General features: G+C 39.4%; 1 protein-coding gene across 2 annotated transcripts in view; it reads left to right on the top strand.

Annotated features, from left to right (window-relative positions):
• The window catches only part of LOC100458972 (large ribosomal subunit protein uL30m), an 83,204-nt gene that overhangs the window by 55,368 nt on the left and 7,897 nt on the right, over window positions 1-19,939 (top strand). The window contains exon 8 of one of the 2 annotated variants that reach the window (XR_010136162.1): window positions 1-62. This exon is cut by the window's left edge and continues 2,485 nt beyond it. The exons of the other annotated variant lie outside the window; for it this stretch is intronic. The gene's annotated coding sequence lies outside the window, so the exon portion shown is untranslated. Of the gene's footprint in view, window positions 63-19,939 lie in introns of those variants that run through there. 2 annotated transcript variants of the gene reach the window in all.

Raw genomic sequence — 19,939 nt, 5'->3', positions numbered from 1 at the left:
GTCCTTTATCAGATAGAGAGGTTATTTCTCTTTCTGGATTGCTAAGTTTTTTTTTTTTTTTTTTTTAAATCATGGATGCATATTAGATATCTCCAAATGCTTTTTCTGCATTCTGAATTTTAAGTCAACCTTAAATTACTAGAGTAAACTCCACTTGGTCTTGAATAATTATCTTTCTTATATATTGCTAGATTTAGCTTGCTAATATTTTGTTAAGAATTCTGATGGATATTGGTCTTTGACTTTCTTTTCTGTTTTTCTTTTCTTGCAATTTAGCCGCATCCCACTAATTTGGGTATGTTATGTTTTCATTATTATACAATTTGTATAATAATTGTATAATGAATAATTTCATTTTTATACAATTTGAAATATTTTCGGCCAGGCGTGGTGGCTCACGTCTGTAATCCCAGCACTTTGGGAAACCGAGGTGGGCAGATCACGTGAGGTCAGGAGTTCAAGACCAGCCTGGCCAACATGGTGAAGCCCCATCTCTACTAAAAAAACAAATTACAAAAATTAGCCAGGCATGATGGCGGGTGCCTGTAATCCCAGCTACTTGGGAGGCTGAGGTGGGAGAATCGCTTGAAACTGGTAGGCGGAGGTTGCAGTTAGCCAAGATCGCATCCCTGCACTCCTTTCTGGGCCACAGAGCAAGACTCCATCTCCAAAAAAAAAAGAAGAAGAAGAAATATTTTCTACTTTGCTTTGTGATTCCTTCTCTGACTCATGGGTTGTTTCAAAGTATGTTGTTTTGTTTTCAGATATTTAGGGATTTTATAGATATTTTAACGTTTTTACTCTCTTTTTTTTTTTTTTTTTTGAGACAGTGTCTCACTCTGTTGCCCAGGCTGGAGTGCAGTGGCATAATCCTAGCTCGCTGCAACCTGAAATTCCTGGGCTCAAGCAATCCTCCTGCTTTAGCCTCCCGAGAATCTAAAACTACAGGCCCACCAGCAGGCTGGCTACTGAAAAAAATTTTTTTGTAGAGATGGGTTCTCATTATGTTGCTCAAGCTGGTCTTAAATTCCCAGCCTCAAGCAATCCTCCCACCTCAGCCTCCCAAAGGGCTGGGATTACAGACATGAGCCAATGAGCCTGGCCATTTGCTCTTAAATTTAATACTCTTGTGGTTACAGAACATCTCTTGTAAGATTTTCATCTTTGAAATTTATTGAGACTTGTTTGATGGCACAGATTTGGTCTATCTGAGGGAACTTTCCATGTATTCATGCACAGAATGCCTATTTTTTTGTTATTTGCTTGAATGTCTATAATTGTCAGTTAGGTCAACATGCTTGACAGTATCTTACAGGTCTTCTAGATCAGCACTGTCCAAAAGAAATGTAATGTTAGCCACATATGTAATTTTAAATTTTCTAGTAGCCACAATCAGTGAAGAAAAAAGAAACAGGTGAAATTAATTGTAATAATACGTTTTATTTAAGCCCAAATATCCAAATAGCATTTTAACATGTAATCAACATAAAATTACTTATTTTATTTTATTGGAAACAGAGTCTCGTTCTGTCACCCAGGCTGGAGTGCAGTGGTGCGATCTTGGCTCACTGCAACCTCCGCCTCCTGGGTTCAAGCAATTCTTGTGCCTCAGCCTCCCGAGTAGCTGGAATTAAAGGTGCACACCATCACGCCCGGCTAATTTTTTGTATTTTTAGTAGAGACAGGGTTTCACCATGTTGCCCAGGCTGGTCTCAAACTCCTGAGCTCAGGCAGTCCACCCTCCTTGGCCTCCCAAAGTGCTAGGATTACAGGTGTAAGCCACCATGCCCAGCCTGCAATCAACATAAAATTATGAATAAAATATTTTACATTATTGTTTTCATTTTAACTCTTTGAAAATCAGTGTGAACTTTTCATCTCCCAGCAAACCTCACTTTAGACTAACCACATTTCGAGAGCACAATAGCCACTTGTGGCTCTAGTGGCTATCATATCAACAGCAGAGTTCTAGATCCTCACTAATTTTTTTCCTTTTATTTTATTCCATCAATTGCTTAAAGAGGGATGTTAAAATCTTCAGCTATGATTATGGATTTGCCTGTTTATCCCTTTATTTTTGTCAGTTTTGCCTCATTTATTTGGTACATATGCGATCAAGTAGGCTTCATCCCTGGAATGCAATGTCAGTTCAACAGACACAAATCAATAAATGGGATTCATCATGTAACAGAACTAAAGACAAAAACCACATGATTATCTCAATAGATGCAGAAAATGCTTGCAATAAAATTACACATCCATTCATGTTAAAAAAAAAAAACTCTCAGTAAACTAGGTATTGAGGAACATACCTCAAAATAATAAGAGCCATCAATGGCAAACCCACAGCCAACATCATACTGACTGGGCAAAAGCCAGAAGCATTCCCCTTGAAAACTGACACAAGACAAGGATACCCTCTCTCACTACTCCTATTCAACATGGTATTGGAAGTTCTGGCCAGGGCAATTAGGCAAGAGAAAGAAATAAAGGGCATCTAAATAAAAAGAGAGGAAGTCAAACTATCCCTGTTTGTAGATGACATGATCCTATTTTACAAAGCCCCGTAATCTCAGCCCAAAAGCTTCTTAAGCCGATTAACAACTTCAGCAAAGTCTCAGGATACAAAATCAATGTGCAAAAATCACTGCTTGATCGTGGTGAATAGGCTTTTTGATGTGCTGCTGGATTTGGTTTGTGAGAATTTTGTTGAGGATTTTTGCATCAATGTTCTTCAAGGATATTGGCCTGAAGTTTTCTTATTTTGTTGTATCTCTGCCAGGTTTTGGTATCAAAATGATGTTAGCCTCATAGAATTAGTTAGGGAGGAGTCCCTCCTCCTCAGTTACATTCAAATATGGCACAGGAGAACCAAGATATGCCCTAGTGGATCTTCTGAGCCCCAGACATAGTTATCCATGCCTCCATTAGTAAAAAGAACTCTTGTCTTCTTGAATCTTCTCTAAAGGGTTACTAGAATAAGATCTCGTCTTTGCCTGCTATTCCAACAGCACAAGAGCCCCCAAATGATCAGATGGCAGCCATATTTTAGGTTCAGTGAGTTACTGGGTCCCTTGGTAGATATGTTCTCTACCATCATCCTCCATGCCTCTGCCCCTAGAAGCCAGATCCTTCAGACCAACCCAACTTAGTGTTACAGAGACTGGAAACACAAATACCTCCAGTGGCTCACTGGGAGTGATGCTGAGAGATGCCCCAACTATTTCCAATACTTCATCTCTAGAACCATATACTCTACCTATTGAGGACCTACCATAAAATGGCCGTTGGTTCCAAGTTGTGGAAACAAACAATGACCCCTTGTTCAAGAAGCAGGAAAAAAGGTGCCTTTAAAAGCATGAAAGGTGTGGTGGCTCATACCTGTAATCCCAGCATTTTGGGAGGCCAAGGCAGGTGGGTCATTTGAGGTCAGGAGTTCAAGAATAGCCTGGCCAACATGGTGAAACCCCGTCTCTACTAAAAGTACAACAATTACCTGGGCATGGTGGCAAGTGTCTGTAATTCCAGCTACTTGGGAGGCTGAGGCAGGAGAATTGCTGGAACCCAGGAGGCAGAGGTTGCAGTGAGCCGAGATCGCATCACTGCACTCCAGCCTGAACGACAGAGCTAGACTCTATCTCAAAATAAATAAATGAATAAATAAATAGATAAATTTTTAAAAATACAATAAATAAATAAATCTTATTGGAATTTGTTGGCTTGAGGTCTCTGGAAGCATTTTGGGTCCCTGGCCAGAAACCAACCAATTCAGCAATTGTGGTATGGCTGGTGCCCCAGTGTCAGGAGAACAGAGAGAGTAAAAGAACAATGGGGTTTCATTCCATTCTCCTAGAGCTGCAGCTGCACAAAATTAAAAGGGAATTCCCCTACTCCAGTGATTTGGCTTTTACTGACTGCTTTTGCTGCTGCCATCACCCCTGCCAAAGGGTTTTTTATGGACCAGGGCATGAGAGAATGGAGAAAAAGTAGAACAAAAATATGTGGGATTTTTATCTATGGCATTTTTCTATTTGGACCCTCAATTCAGAACTAGAAAGTTTTCCTCAATGTTTCTCTGTCTCTACTCAGTTCTCACTTCTGGGTTTGAGCTGCTTAGAGTTCATGCAGGGGAATACTAGAGGGAAAAATAAGGGTAAATTCATCGCCAGTTTGGTGGTATTCTCATATCAAATTCTGATGTTTTTCCCTGATAATCCTGCTGATATTTATCTGTTGGAGTTTTTAAACAGCTGCCCATGCGTTTGTCCAGATTTTATAGTTGTATTTAGTGTAAGAGAAAAGCAGTCATGTGTTTGCTCCATGTTATCCAGAACTAGAACCCTTCCCTTAATATCATAACTTCAAAATATAGAAAGCAAAGCTTACCAGAACTAAAAGGGAGAATAGAAACTTTTAAAATTATAGTTGGAAACCTTAATACCCTCCTCTCAACAAGTGTTAGAAAAACATTTAGTAAAAATAAAAGATGGAGATGATATAATTAGTTGACCACCCTATTTTTACTTACACAGAGCACTACATCCAGCAACCACAGAATGCACATTCATTTCAAGTGCACATGCAAGATAAAAAGCAAATTCCAGGCTGGGAAAAGATAGTTATGAAGTATGTATCAGATAAGGAATTCATATCCAGAATATATAAAGTAATCCTAAAAAGCAATTGGGAGGCTGAGGTGGGCGGATCACCTGAGGTCAGGAGTTCGAGACCAGCCAGACCAACATGGAGAAACCCCACCTCTAATAAAAATACAAAAATAGCCAAGCATGGTCACACATGCCTGTAATCCCAGCTACTCGGGAGGCTGAGGCAGGAGAATCGCTTGAACCTGGGAGGCAGAAGTTGCAGTGAGCTGAGATCGCGCCATTGCACTCCAGCCTGGGCAACAAAAGCAAAAACTCCATCTCAAAAAAAAAAAAAGAAAAAGAAAAAGAAACCACTAAAAATTGGTAAGAGATTTTAAAGGCACAAAGCAAAAGAAGATAACCAAACGGCCAATAACTAAAACTAAGACTAATAACTAAATAAATAAAACTAATAACTAAAACTAAGACTGACAATAGCAACTGTTGGAGAAGTATGAAGCAACCGGAACTCTTCATACTTTGTTAGCAAGAGTGTAAACTGGTAAGACCACATAGGAAAACTTTTTGGTAGTTTATTTTTTTTTTAATTTTTATTTATTTATTTTTAATTAGTTTTTTTTTTTTTTTTGAGACAGAGTTTTGCTCTTGTTGCCCAGGCTGGAGTGCAATGGCATGATCTCGGCTCACTGCAGCCTCCACCTCCCAGGTTCAAGCGATTCTCCTGCCTCAGCCTCCCAAGTCACTGGGATTACAGGCATATGCTACCACACTTGGCTAATTTTTGTAGTATTAGTAGAGACGGGGTTTCACCATGTTGGCCAGGCTGGTCTTGAACTCCTGACCTCGTGATCCGCCTGCCTCGGCCTCCCAAAGTGCTGAGATTACAGGCATGAGCCACCACGCTGGCCTTTTAAACATTTTTTTGAGATGGACCTTGTTCTGTCATCCAGGCTGGAGTGCAGCGGCATGATCTCAGCTCACTGCAACCTCCGCCTCCCGGGTTCAAGCAATTCTCCTACCTCAGCCTCCCGAGTAGCTGGGATTACAGGCATGCACCACCATGTCTGGCTAATTTTTGTATTTGTATTTTTAGTAGAGACAGGATTTCACCATGTTGGCCTGGCTGGTCTCGAACTCCTGACCTCAGGTGATCTCCCTACCTTGACCTTCAACTAAAGTGCTGGGAATACAGGCATGAGCCACTGTGCCCAGCCTGGTAGTTTCTTATGAAATTAAACAGACATCTACACTATGACCCAATAACTCTATTCCTGAGAATTTACTCAAGAGAAATAAAAGCATGTATCTACAAAAAGACTTGTAACAAAAATGTTCATAGTGGCTTTATTTTTAAAAACCAAAAAATGTCTGTCAACCTAAGGGATAAACAAATTGTAGTGTGTTCATACAACGGAATACTACTCAATCATAAAATGAACCAACCACTGATCCATGCAACAGCATGCATCTCAGAGGCATTATGTTAAACAAAAGAAGCCAGGCCAAAACAGTATAAACTGTATGACTGTATTTATATAACACGGAAAACTAATCTATGGTAATACATGTTGGAATATTGGTTACCTTTGAGTGGAGGGCCACATTGCCTGGGAAGAGCCATGAGGCAACCTTCTATAGTTACGGAAATGTTTTTTATTTCATTACAGATATTGTATTTTTTAGTTCTGGAATTGCCACTTGATTGCCATCTCTATTTCTGTGTTGAGATTTTACAAGCTTTTCATTCATTAGAAGTTTAATTTCCTTTATTTCTTGAGCATACTTACATACTTATAATATTTAAAGTCCTTGCCTGCCATTTCTAACATCTGGGTCATCTTGGGGTTGGTCCCTCCTTGTTGATTTCTCTCTTGATCATGGGTCACATTTTCCTGCTTCTTATATGTCATATGTAAGTAATTTGGGATTGTAGCTTGGACATTGTGAAGGATATATTATAAATATTTTGGATTCTGTTAAATTTATCTGAAAGTTGTTGATTTGTTTGTTGTAGCAAACAATTGATCTGGGAAGGAAGGAAGGAAGGAAGGGAGAGAAAGAAAGAGAGAGTGAGAAAGAAAGAAAGAGCCAAACTGAACTTCTAGAATTTAAAAATTCACTGCAGGAATATCAAAATACAGTTGGAAGCCTTAAGAACAGACTAAACCAAGCTGAGGAAAGAATTTTAGAGGTCAAAGACTGGTCCTTTGAATTAATCCAGTCATATAAAAATAAAGAAAAAAGAATTTTTAAAAAATGAACCAGACCTCCAAGAGATAAGGGATTAAAAAAGACCAAACCTACAATTCATTGGCATTCCCGAGAGACAGTAGGCAACTTAGAAAATGTATTTGAGGATAGAGCCTGTGAAAATTTCCCCAGTCTTGCTAGAGAGGTCAACATGCAAATTCAAGAAATTTAGAGAACTCCTGTGAGATACTACACAAGATGACCATTCCCAAGACACAAAATCATTAGACTTTCCAACTTCAGTGTGAAAGAAAAATCTTAAAGACAGCTAGAGATAAAGTTGGGATCTCTTACAAAGGGAACCCCATTGGGTTATCAGCAGACTTTTCAGCAGAAATCTTACAAGCCAGAAGAGATTTGGGGCCTGTTTTCAGTATCCGTAAAGAAAAGAAATTCCAATAAAGAATTTAGATATACAATCATGTCATCTGCAAACAGGGACAATTTGACTTCCTCTTTTCCTAATTGAATACCCTTTATTTCCTCCTCCTGCCTCATTGCCCTGGCCAGAACTTCCAACACTATGTTGAATAGGAGTGGTGAGAGAGGGCATCCCTGTCTTGTGCCCGTTTTCAAAGGGGATGCTTCCAGTTTTTGCCCATTCAGTATGATATTGGCTGTGGGTTTGTCATAGATGGCTCTTATTATTTTGAGATACATCCCATCAATACCTAATTTATTGAGAGTTTTTAGCATGAAGGGATGTTGAATTTTGTCAAAGGCCTTTTCTGCATCTATTGAGGTAATCATGTGGTTTTTGTCTTTGGTTCTGTTTATATGATGGATTACATTTATTGATTTGCATATGTTGAACCAGCCTTGCATCTCAGGGATGAAGCCCACTTGATCATGGTGGATAGGCTTTTTGATGTGCTGCTGGATTCAGTTTGCCAGTATTTTATTGAGGATTTTTGCATCGATGTTCATCAAGGATATTGGTCTAAAATTCTCTTTTTTGGTTTTGTCTCTGCCAGACTTTGGTATCAGGATGATGCTGGCCTCATAAAATGAGTTAAGCAGGATTCCCTCTTTTTCTATTGATTGGAATAGTTTCAGAAGGAATGGTACCAGCTCCTCTTTGTACCTCTGGTAGAATTCGGCTGTGAATCCATCTGGTCCTGTACTTTTTTTGGTTGGTAAGCTATTGATTATTGCCTCAATTTCAGAGCCTGTTATTGGTCTATTCAGGGATTCATCTTCTTCCTGGTTTAGTCTTGGGAGGATGTATGTGTCCAGGAATTTATCCATTTCTTCTAGATTTTCTAGTTTATTTGCGTAGAGGGGTTTATAGTATTCTCTGATGGTAGTTTGTATTTCTGTGGGATCGGTGGTGATATCCCCTTTATCATTTTGTATTGCGTCTGTTTGATTCTTCTCTCTTTTCTTCTTTATTAGTCTTGCTAGTGGTCTATCAATTTTGTTGATCTTTTCAAAAAACCAGCTCCTGGATTCATTGATTTTTTGAAGGGTTTTTTGTGTCTCTGTTTCCTTCAGTTCTGCTCTGATTTTAGTTATTTCTTGCCTTCTGCTAGCTTTTGAATGTGTTTGCTCTTGCTTTTCTAGTTCCTTTAATTGTGATGTTAGGGTGTCGATTTTAGATCTTTCCTGCTTTCTCTTGTGGGCATTTAGTGCTATAAATTCCCCTCTACACACTGCTTTGAATGTGTCCCAGAGATTCTGGTATGTTGTGTCTTTGTTCTCGTTGGTTTCAAAGAACATCTTTATTTCTGCCTTCATTTCATTATTTACCCCGTAGTCATTCAGGAGCAGGTTGTTCAGTTTCCATGTAGTTGAGCGGTTTTTAGTGAGTTTCTTAATCCTGAGTTCTAGTTTGATTGCACTGTGGTCTGAGAGACAGTTTGTTATAATTTCTATTCTTTTACATTTGCTGAGAAGTGCTTTACTTCCAACTATGTGGTCAATTTTGGAGTAGGTGTGGTGTGGTGCTGAAAAGAATGTATATTCTGTTGATTTGGGGTGGAGAGTTCTGTAGATGTCTATTAGGTCTGCTTGGTGCAGAGCTGAGTTCAATTCCGGTGTGTCCTTGTCAACTTTCTGTCTTGTTGATCTGTTTAATGTTGACAGTGGGGTGTTAAAGTCTCCCATTATTATTGTGTGGGAGTCTAAGTCTCTTTGTAGGTCACTAACGACTTGCTTTATGAATCTGGATGCTCCTGTATTGGGTGCATATATATTTAGGATAGTTAGCTCTTCTTGTTGAATTGATCCCTTTACCAAACCCCATCGTCTCAGCCCCAAATCTCCTCAAGTTGATAAGCAACTTCAGCAAAGTCTCAGGATACAAAATCAATGTACAAAAATCACAAGCATTCTTATACACCAATAACAGACAAACAGGAGCCAAATAATGAGTGAACTCCCATTCACAATTGCTTCAAAGAGACTAAAATACCTAGGAATCCAACTTACAAGGGACGTGAAGGACCTCTTCAAGGAGATCTACAAACCACTGCTCAATGAAATAAAAGAGGATACAAACAAATGAAAGAACATTCCATGCTCATGGGTAGGAAGAATCAATATTGTGAAAATGGCCATACTGCCCAAGGTAATTTATAGATTCAATGCCATCCCCATCAAGCTACCAATGACTTTCTTCACAGAATTGGAAAAAACGACTTTAAAGTTCATATGGAACCAAAAAAGTGCCTGCATTGCCAAGTCATTCCTAAGCCAAAAGAACAAGGCTGGAGGCATCACGCTACCTGACTTCAAACTATACTAGAAGGCTACAGTAACCGAAACACCATGGTACTGGTACCAAAACAGAGGTATACACCAATGGAACAGAACAGAGGCCTGAGAAATAATGCTGCATATCTACAACCATCTGATCTTTGACAAACCTGACAAAACAAGAAATGGGGAAATGATTCCCTATTTAATAAACGGTGCTGGGAAAACTGGCTAGCCATATGTAGAAAGCTGAAACTGGATCCCTTCCTTACACCTTATACAAAAATTAATTCAAGATGGATTAAAGACTTAAATGTTTGACCTAAAACCATAAGAACCCTAGAAGAAAACCTAGGCAGTACCATTCAGGACATAGGCATGGGCAAGGACTTCATATCTTTTTAGACATGGTCTTTTTAGACCGAAAGCAATGGCAACAAAAGCCAAAATTGACAAATGGGATCTAATTAAACTAAAGAGCTTCTGCACAGCAAAAGAAACTACCATCAGAGTGAACAGGCAACCTACAGAATGGGAGAAAATTTTTGCAATCTATCATCTGACAAAGGGCTAATATCCAGAGTCTACAATGAACTCAAACAAATTTACAAGAAAAAAAAAAACAGCCCCATCAAAAAGTAGGTGAAGGATATGAACAGACACTTCTCAAAAGAAGATATTTATGCAGCCAAAAGACACACGAAAAAATGCTCATCATCACTGGCCATCAGAGAAATGCAAATCAAAACCACAATGAGATACCATCTCACACCATTTAGAATGACGATCATTAAAATGTCAGGAAATAACAGGGGCTGGAGAGGATGTGGAGAAATAGGAACACTTTTACACTGTTGGTGGGACTGTAAACTAGTTCAACCATGTGGAAGTCAGTGTGGCGATTCCTCAGGGATCTAGAACTAGAAATACCATTTGACCCAGCCATCCCATTGCTGGGTATATACCCAAAGGATTATAAATCATGCTGCTATAAAGACACATGCACACGTATGTTTATAGCAGCCCTATTCACAATAGCAAAGACTTGGAACCAACCTAAATGTCCAACAACGATAGACTGGATTAAGAAAATGTGGCACATATACACCATGTAATACTATGCAGCCATAAAAAATGATGAGTTCGTGTCCTTTGTAGGGACATGGATGAAACTGGAAACCATCATTCTCAGCACACTATCGCAAGGACAAAACACCAAACAGCGCATGTTCTCTCTCATAGGTGGGAATTGAACAATGGAGAACACCTGGACACAGGAAGGGGAACATCACACTCTGGGGACTGTTGTGGGTTGGGGGAAGGTGGGAGGGATAGCTTTAGGAGATATACCTAATGCTAAATAACGAGTTAATGGGTGCAGCACACCAACATGGCACTTGTATACATATGTAACAAACCTGCACGTTGTGCACATGTACCCTAAAACTTAAAGTATAATAATAATAAAATAAAATAATAAAAATAAAAATAAAATAAAAAACAAGTAAAAACCTCACAGCAGCTTATGTTAATTTTTCAAACAAAAAAATCATGTATTCACAAATTACCCAAAATACTTTTTTTACTGTTTACCTGACATCTGAAGTAAAATGCAGAATAAAATAAACTTCTCACCAATAGTTAAAAAAAAAAAAAGAATACTCTGCCAAACTAAACTTCATATATGAAGGAGAAATAAAATCTTTTTCAGATCAGCAAATGCTAAAGAAATGTGTTACTTCTAGACCAGCCTTACACAAGGTCCTTAAGGGAGTTCTCAACATGGAAACAAAGGAATGATATCTGCCAGCACAAAAACACAGTTAAGCCCAGAAACATACGTAGCCTAGAGATCCTCTAAAGCAACTACATAATTGAGGCTACAAAGCAATCAGCTAAGAGCATCATGACAAGATCAAACCTCACATATCAATATTAACCTTTCGTTAATTGTCTAAAGTGCCCCACTTAAACGGCACAGAGTGGCAAGTTGGATAAGTAAACAAAACCCAACTGTCTACTGTCTTCAAGAGACTCATCTCACATGTAACAACACCCATAGGCTCAAAATAAAGGAATGGAAAAAGATCTATCACACAAATGGAAAACTAAAATGAGCAGGAGTCTTTATATATTCTGTTTTATCAGATAGAACAGACTTTAAACCAACAACAGTAAGAAAGGACAAAGAAGGAAATTACATAATGATAAAGGATTCAATTCCACAAGAAGACCTAACTATTCTAAATATATTTCCACTCAACATTGGAGCACCTAGATTCATTAAAAAGTACTTCTAGACCTACAAAAAGACTTAGAGAGCCAGACAATAATAGTAGGGTACTTCAACACCCCCACTGATGGCATTAAACAAATCATCAAGGCAGAAAACTAATGAAGAAATTCTGGACTTAAAACTACACTTGACCAATTGGACCTAATATCAATCTAGAGAATACTCTGTCCAAAATCACAGAATACACATTTTTCTTGTTTGCACACAGAACATACTCTTAAGACCAACCACATCAGCCATAAAGCAAGCCTCATAAAATTAAAAAAGAATCAAAATCTGTCCAGGTGTGGTGGCTTGCACCTGTAATCCCAGCACTTTGGGAGGCTGAAGTGGTTGGATCACATGAGGCCAGGAGTTTGAGAACAGTCTGGCCAACATGGCAAAACCCCATCTCTACTAAAAATACAAATATTAGCCAGGTGTGGTGGCACAAGCCTGGAGCCCCTGCTACTTGGGAGGCTGAGGCACAAGAATCACTTGAACCCAGGAGGTGGAGGTTGCAGTGAGCCAAGATTGCACCACTGCACTCCAGCCTGGGTTATAGAGTCTTCAAAAAAAAAAAAAGAATCATAATCATATGAAGCATACTCTCAGACCACAGTGGAATAAAAATGAAATCAATACGAAGAAGATCTCAAAACCACACCATTACATGGAAATTAAATAACTGCTCCTGAATGACTTTTGGGCAGATAATGAAATTAAGGCAGAAATAAAACAAATTCTTTGAAATTAATGAAAACAGAGATACAACATACCAAAATCTCTAGGATGCAGCAAAAGCAGTTTAAGAGGAAAAATCGTAGTGCTAAGTGCGTACATCAGGAAGTTAGAAAGATCTCAAATTAAGAATCTAACATCACACCTAGAGGAACTAGAGATACAAGAACAAACAAACCCCAAAGCTAGCAGAAGAAATCACTAAAGCCAGAGCAGAATGGAATGAAATTGAGACCAAAAATCCATACAAAAGATCAACAAAAGCTTGAAAGCTTGAAACCTTGAAAGGAAACATTGGTTCCTTGAAAGGATAAACGTGACTGATGAACTTCGAAAGGTAACCTTGGTTCCTTCAAAGGATAGACATGATTGATGAACCACTAGCTAGATTAACAAAGAAAAAAAAAGATCCAAATAAGCACAATTAGAAATGACAAAGGTGACATTACAACTGATCCCACAGAAATACAAAAGATACTCAGAGACCATTATGAACAAATCTATGCACATCAATTAGAACATCTAGAGGAAATAGATAAATTCCTGGAAACACACAACCTCCCAAGATTGAATTGGAAATAAAATGAAACCCTGAACAGACCGATAATGAGTTCTGAAATGGAATTAGTAATAAAAGAAAAGAAACGTAACAAACAAAAAATTCCTTGGCCCAGATGGATTCACAATCAAATTCTACCAGACATACAAATCCTCAACAAACTAGGCATTGAAGGAACATACCTCAAAATACTAAGAGCCATCACTGACAAACTCACAGCCAACATCATACTGAATAGGCAAAAGTGGGAAGCATTCCCCTTGAGAACTGGATCAAGACAAGTGTGCCCACTCTCACCACTCCTATTCAACATAGTACCAGAAGTCCTAGCCAGAGCAATCAGGCAAGATAAATAAATAAAAGGCACTCAAATAGGAAAAGAAGAAGCTAAACTATCTCTCTTCATGGATGATATGATTCTGTATCTAGGAAACCCTAAACTGGAAGACAGCTAGAACTGATAACTTCATTAAAGTTTCAAGATACAAAATCAGTGTACAAAAGTCAGTAGCATTTCTATACACCAATAACGTTCAAACTGAGAGCCAAATCAGGAATAAAATCCCAATTATAATAGCCACAAAAATATTTTAAAATCTAGGAATACACTTAGTAAAGGAGGTGAAAGACCTCTACAAGGAGAAATACAAAACACTGCTGAAAGAAATTATAGATGATACAAACAAATGGAAAAACATCCATGCTTTTGGATTGGAAGAATCAATATTGTTAAAGCAGTCTACAGATTTAACACTATTCCTATCAAACTACCAACATCATTTTTCACATAATTAGAAAAAAAAAACTATTGTAACCCAAACGGAGGCTGAATAGCCAAAGTAATCCCAAGCCAAAAGAACAAAGCCAGAGGCATCACATTACCTGATTTCAAACTATATTACAAGGCTACAATAATCAAAACAACATGGTACTGGTATTAAAACAGACACATAGACCAATGGAACAGAACAGAGAACCTAGAAATAAAGCCACACATCTGCAACCATCTGATCTTTGACAGGTGACAAAAATAAGCAATGGGGAAAGCACTCCCTATTCAATAATTGGTCCTGGGATAAATGGCTAGCCATATGCAGAAGAATGAAACTGGACCCCTACATTTCACCATATAAAAAAATGAACTCAAGATGAATTAAAAACTTAAATGTAAGACCTCAAACTATAGAAATCCTAGAAGAAAACCTGAGAAATACCCTTCTTGATGATGGCTTTGGGAAAGAATTTATGGTTAAGTCCTCAAAAGCAATTACAACAAAAACAAAACTTGGCAAATGGGACCTAATTAAACTAAAGAGCTTCTGCACAGCAAAAGAAACTATTAACAGAGTAAACAGACAACAGAATGGGAGAAAGTATTCGCAAACTGTGCATCTGGCAAAGGTCTAATATCCAGGATCTATAAGGAACTTAAGCAAACCGACAAGTAAAACACAACCCCATTAAAAAGTGAGCAAAGGACGTGAACAGACACTTCTCAAAAGAAGATTTACAAGCAACTAACAAACATATGAAAAAATGCTCATCATCACTAATCATCAGAGAAATGCAAATCAAAACCACACTGAGATACCATCTCACACTATGGCTATTTCAAAGTTTTAAAAATAAATGCTGGCAAGGCTGCAGAGAAAAGGGAATGCTTATACACTGTTGGTGGGAATGTAAGTTAGCTCAGTCACTAGGGAAAGCAGTTTGGAGATTTCGCAAAGAACCAAAAAATAGAACTACCATTCAACCCAGCAATCCCATTACTGGATATACACCCAAAGGAAAATAAATCATTCTGCCAAAAAGACACATGCACCCATATGTTCATCACAGCACTATTCACAATAGCAAAGACGTGGAATCAATGTAGGTGCCCATTAATGGTGGATTGGATAAGTAAAATGTGGTGCATCATCAAAAAGCTTATCCACCACGACCAAGTCGGCTTCATACCTGGAATGCAAGGCTGGTTCAACATACGCAAATCAATAAACATAATCCATCATATAAACAGAACCAACGACAAAAGCCACATGATTATCTCAATAGATGCAGGAAAGGCCTTCGACAAAATTCAATGGCCTTTCATGCTAAAAACTCTCAGTAAACTAGGTATTGATGGAACGTATCTCAACATAATAAGAGCTATTTTTGACAAACCCACAGACAATATCATACTGAATGGCCAAAAACTGGAAGCATTCCCTTTGAAAACTGGCACAAGACAAGGATGCCCTGTCTCACCACTCCTATTCAACGTCATATTGGAAGTTCTGGCCAGGGCAATCAGGCAGGAGAAAGAAATAAAGGTATTCATATAGGAAGAGAGGAAGTCAAATTGTCTCTGTTTGCAGATGAGATGATTGTATATTTAGAAAACCCCATCATCTCAGCCCAAAATCTTCTTAAGCTGATAAGCAATTTCAGCAGTCTCGGGATACAAAATCAATGTGCAAAAATCACAAGCATTCCTATACACCAATAACAGACAAACAGAGAGCCAAATCATGAGTGAACTCCCATTCACAGTTGCTACTAAGAGAATAATAAAATACCCAGGAGTCCAACTTACAAGGGATGTGAAAGACCTCTTCAAGGAGAACTACAAACCACTGCTCAAGGAAATAAGAGAGGACACAAACAAATGGAAAAACATTCCATACTCATGGCTAGGAAGAATCAAGATTGTGAAAATGGCCTTAGTGCCCAAAATATTTTATAGATTCAATGCTATCCCCATCAAGCTACCAATGACTTTCTTCACAGAATTAGAAAAAACTTCTTTACATTTCATATGGAACCAAAAAAGAGCCTGCATAGCCAAGACAATCCTGGGCAAGAAGAACAAAGCTGGAGGCATCATGCTACCTGACTTCAAACTTTACTACAAGTCTACAGTAACCAAAACAGCATGGGACTGGTACCAAAACAGAGATATAGACCAATGGAACAGAACGGAGGCCTCAGAAATAACACCACACATCTACCACAATCTGATCTCTGACAAACCTGAAAAAAACAAGAAATAGGGAAAGGATTCCTATTTTATAAATAGTGTTGGGAAAACTGGCTAGCCATATGCAGAAAACTGAAACTGGACCCCTTCCTTACACCTTTTACAAAAATCAACTCAAGATGGATCAAAGACTTAAATGTAAGACCTAGGACCATAAAAAATCCTAGAAGAAAACCTTGGCAATACCGTTCAGGACATAGGCATGGGCAAAGACTTCATGACTAAAACACCAAAAGCAATGGCAACAAAAGCCAAAATTGACAAATAGGATCTAATTAAACTAAAGAGCTTCTGAACAGCAAAAGAAACTATCATCAGAGTGGACAGGCAACCCACAGAATGGGAGAAAATTTTTGCAATCTATCCATCTGACAAAGGGCTAATATCCAGAATCTACAATGAGCTTAAACAAATTTACAAGAAAAAAGCAAACAACCCCATCAAAAAATGTGCAAAGGATATGAACAGACACTTCTCAAAAGAAGACATTTATGCAGTCAACAGACATATGAAAAAATGCTCATCATCACTGGTCATTAGAGAAATGCAAATCAAAACCACAATGAGATACCATCTCATGCCAATTAGAATGGCAATCATTAAAAAGTCAGGAAACAACAGATGCTGGAGAGGTTGTGGAAAAATAGGAACGCTTTTACACTGTTGGTGGGAGTGTAAATTAGTTCAACCATTGTGGAAACGGTGTGGCGATTCCTCAGGGATCTAGAACTAGAAATACCATTTGACCCAGCAATCCCATTACTAGGCATATATACCCAAAGGATTATAAATCATTCTATGATAAAGACACATGCACACGTATGTTTATTGCGGCACTATTCACAATAGCAAAGACTTGGAACCAACCCAAATGTCCATCAATGATAGACTAGATTAAGAAAATGTGGCATATAGCTGGGCACGGTGGCTCACACCTGTAATCCCAGCACTTTGGGAGGCTGAGGTGGGCAGATCACGAGGTCAGGAGATCAAGACCATCCTGGCTAACATGGTGAAACCCCATCTCTACTCAAAATACAAAAAATTAGCTGGGCGTGGTGGCGGGTGCCTGTAGTCCCAGCTATGTTGGGAGGCTGAGGCAGGAGAATGGCATGAACCCGGGAGGCGGAGCTTGCAGTGAGCTGAGATCAAGCCACTGCACTCCAGCCTGGGCGACAGAATGAGACTGTCTCAAAAAAAAAAAAAGAAAGAAAATGTGGCATATATACACCATGGAATACTGTGCAGCCATAAAAAAGGATGAGTTCATGTCCTTTGTAGGAACATGGATGAAGCTGAAAACCATCATTCTCAGCAAAGTATCACAAGATCAGAAAACTAAACACCGCATGTTTTCACTCATTAAGTGGGAGTTGAACAATGAGAACACATGGACACAGAGAGGGGAACATCACACACTGGGGCCTGTGGGGGCTGGGGGGCTAGGGGAGGGATAACATTAGGAGGAATACCTAATGTAGGTGATGGGTTGATGGGTGCAGCAAACCACCATGGCACGTGTATACCTATGTAACAAAACTGCACATTCTGCACATGTAAGCCATAACTTAAAGTATAATATTAAAAAAAGAAAGAAAATATGGTGCATATACACCATGGAATACTATGCAGCTATAAAAAAAGAACAAAATCATGTCCTTTGCTGCAACATGGATGCAGCTGGAGGCCATAATTCTAAGAGAACTAATGCAGAAAGAGAAAACCAAATACTGCATGTTCTCACTTATAAGTAAGAGCTAAATATTGGGTACACATGGACATAAAGATGGGAACAAGAGACAGGAGATTATAAGTGGGGTGAAGTAGGGAGGAGCGCAAGGGTTGAAAAACTACCTATTGGGTACTATGCTCACTACCTAGATGATGGGTTCAATTGTACTCCAAACCTCAGCATCATGCAATGTACCCTTGTACAAGTCTGCACAAGTGCCCACTGAATCTAAAATAAAAGTTGAAAAAAAAAACCACATTAGGTTAATTAAGAAGAGAATGGAGAAAGGCAGAGGGCAGGTCTTAGCATGGTAGAAAATTTTACACAGCAATTAAGAAATAAGGTGCTTGGCCAGGTGCAGTGGCTCACGCCCGTAATCCCAGCACTTTGGGAGGCTGAGGTGAGTGGATCACCTGAGGTCAGGAGTTCGAGACCAGCCTGGCCAACATGGTGAAACCCCATCTCTACTAAAAATACAAAAAAAAAAAAAAAAAGAAAAAGAAAACACCTGGGCGTGGTGGTGGCACATGCCTATAGTCCTGGCTACCTGGGAGGCTGAGGCAGGAGAATCACTTGAACCTGGGAGATGGAGGTTGAAGTGAACCGAGATCACGCCATTGGACTCCAGCCTGGGCAACAAGAGTGAAGCTGCGTCTCAAAAAAAAAAAAAAAGAAGAAAGAAAGAAAGAAAGAAGGTATGTAAAGCAAACATGCAAATATTGACAGAAGCAAAAAAAGAAGAAAAAGAAAGAGGAGTCGTGGGACTTGTCCCAGGAGGGTGGAAAGCTTTAGATGGTTATTAAGAAATGGGATGAATAAAATGGATATTGATGGATTAAAACAAAGGATTTAACACAGCACTACCAAAGGTTGAGCAGGCCCAAGGGAACCCCTGCTGGTCCCGCAATATTAAAGGGTTCCAAATAAGCCTGCTCTATTTACTCCAGTTTGGAGAAATTTAAAAAGCCAAAGGCAAAATTTATCATGAGAAACCTGACCAGCAATCACTGTGACAGTTGTTAGCAGGTTCATCAAGATGAAGATTGACAAAAGGGTCACAGTCCCTTGGCTCTACCCCTTCTCAGTGAAGACCCAAAGCCTTATGCACATCAGTAGGTAAAATGGTCAGCGGTGGGGGCACTGTGGAGAAAAGGTTACTGGGACTCGATACGGGAGCCCCCAGCACTGTGGTACCAAAACCCATTGATGAAGCCCTGAGGCAGGCTGCAGTTAGAATGAGGGAACCGTAAAAGGTAAGGGTTGATAGGATCATGAAAGGTGGAATGTTTAAACAGACTTTAGGTAAAGCTGTGTGTCCTTTACCTGAATGTTTTATGGGAATGGATATTACATCCGGCTGGGGAACACTTTTTTTTTTTGAGATGGAGTCTCGCCCTGTTGCCCAGGCTGGAGTGCAGTTGCACGATCTCGGCTCACTGCAACGTCTGCTTCCCGGGTTCAAACGATTCTCCTGCCTCAGCCTCCCCAGTAGCTGGGATTACAGGTGTGCGCCACCATGCCCAGCTAATTTTTGTATTTTTAGTAGAGACGGGGTTTCACCATATTGGCTAAGCTAATCTCAAACTATTGACCTCAGGTGATCCACCCACCTCAACCTCCCAAAGTGCTGGGATTACAGGCGTGAGCCACCAAGTCTGGCCTAACACTTCTTTATACCTAGTATTGTAACACCAAAACCTGTTAATTAAGTCCTAATGGAGGCCGAAGTTAGGAATGTAGTGGTTGATGGAATTAAAGTCTGTAGGCGAATTGGTGTTTTTCAGCAGGCTTCATGAGAAGTGCTTGCGTGCGTCTCTTACCTGATTGTATTATGGGAATGGACATTGTGTCTGCGTGGGGAATGTTTCCCCTACCTAGCATTGTAAAACAGAAGGCATCACAGTGCACAGCACTTCAATCATCTGTGTGGAGAGCGTTCTTAGAGGTCAGCAGTGTGGAAGCTGAGGCTTCCTCCCCTTGCTTCCCCTGCACCACGCTGCAGAGGCCAAACACCTGTTTCTTATTAGGTCACAGTTCTCTCAGCAGTTGAGGC

The sequence above is a fragment of the Pongo abelii genome, chromosome 12 (assembly GCF_028885655.2).
Source record: "Pongo abelii isolate AG06213 chromosome 12, NHGRI_mPonAbe1-v2.0_pri, whole genome shotgun sequence".
Taxonomy (NCBI): Eukaryota; Metazoa; Chordata; class Mammalia; order Primates; family Hominidae; genus Pongo; species Pongo abelii.
The sequence above is the reverse complement of the archived record's forward strand: the minus strand, read 5'-3'. Positions and strand labels throughout refer to the sequence as shown.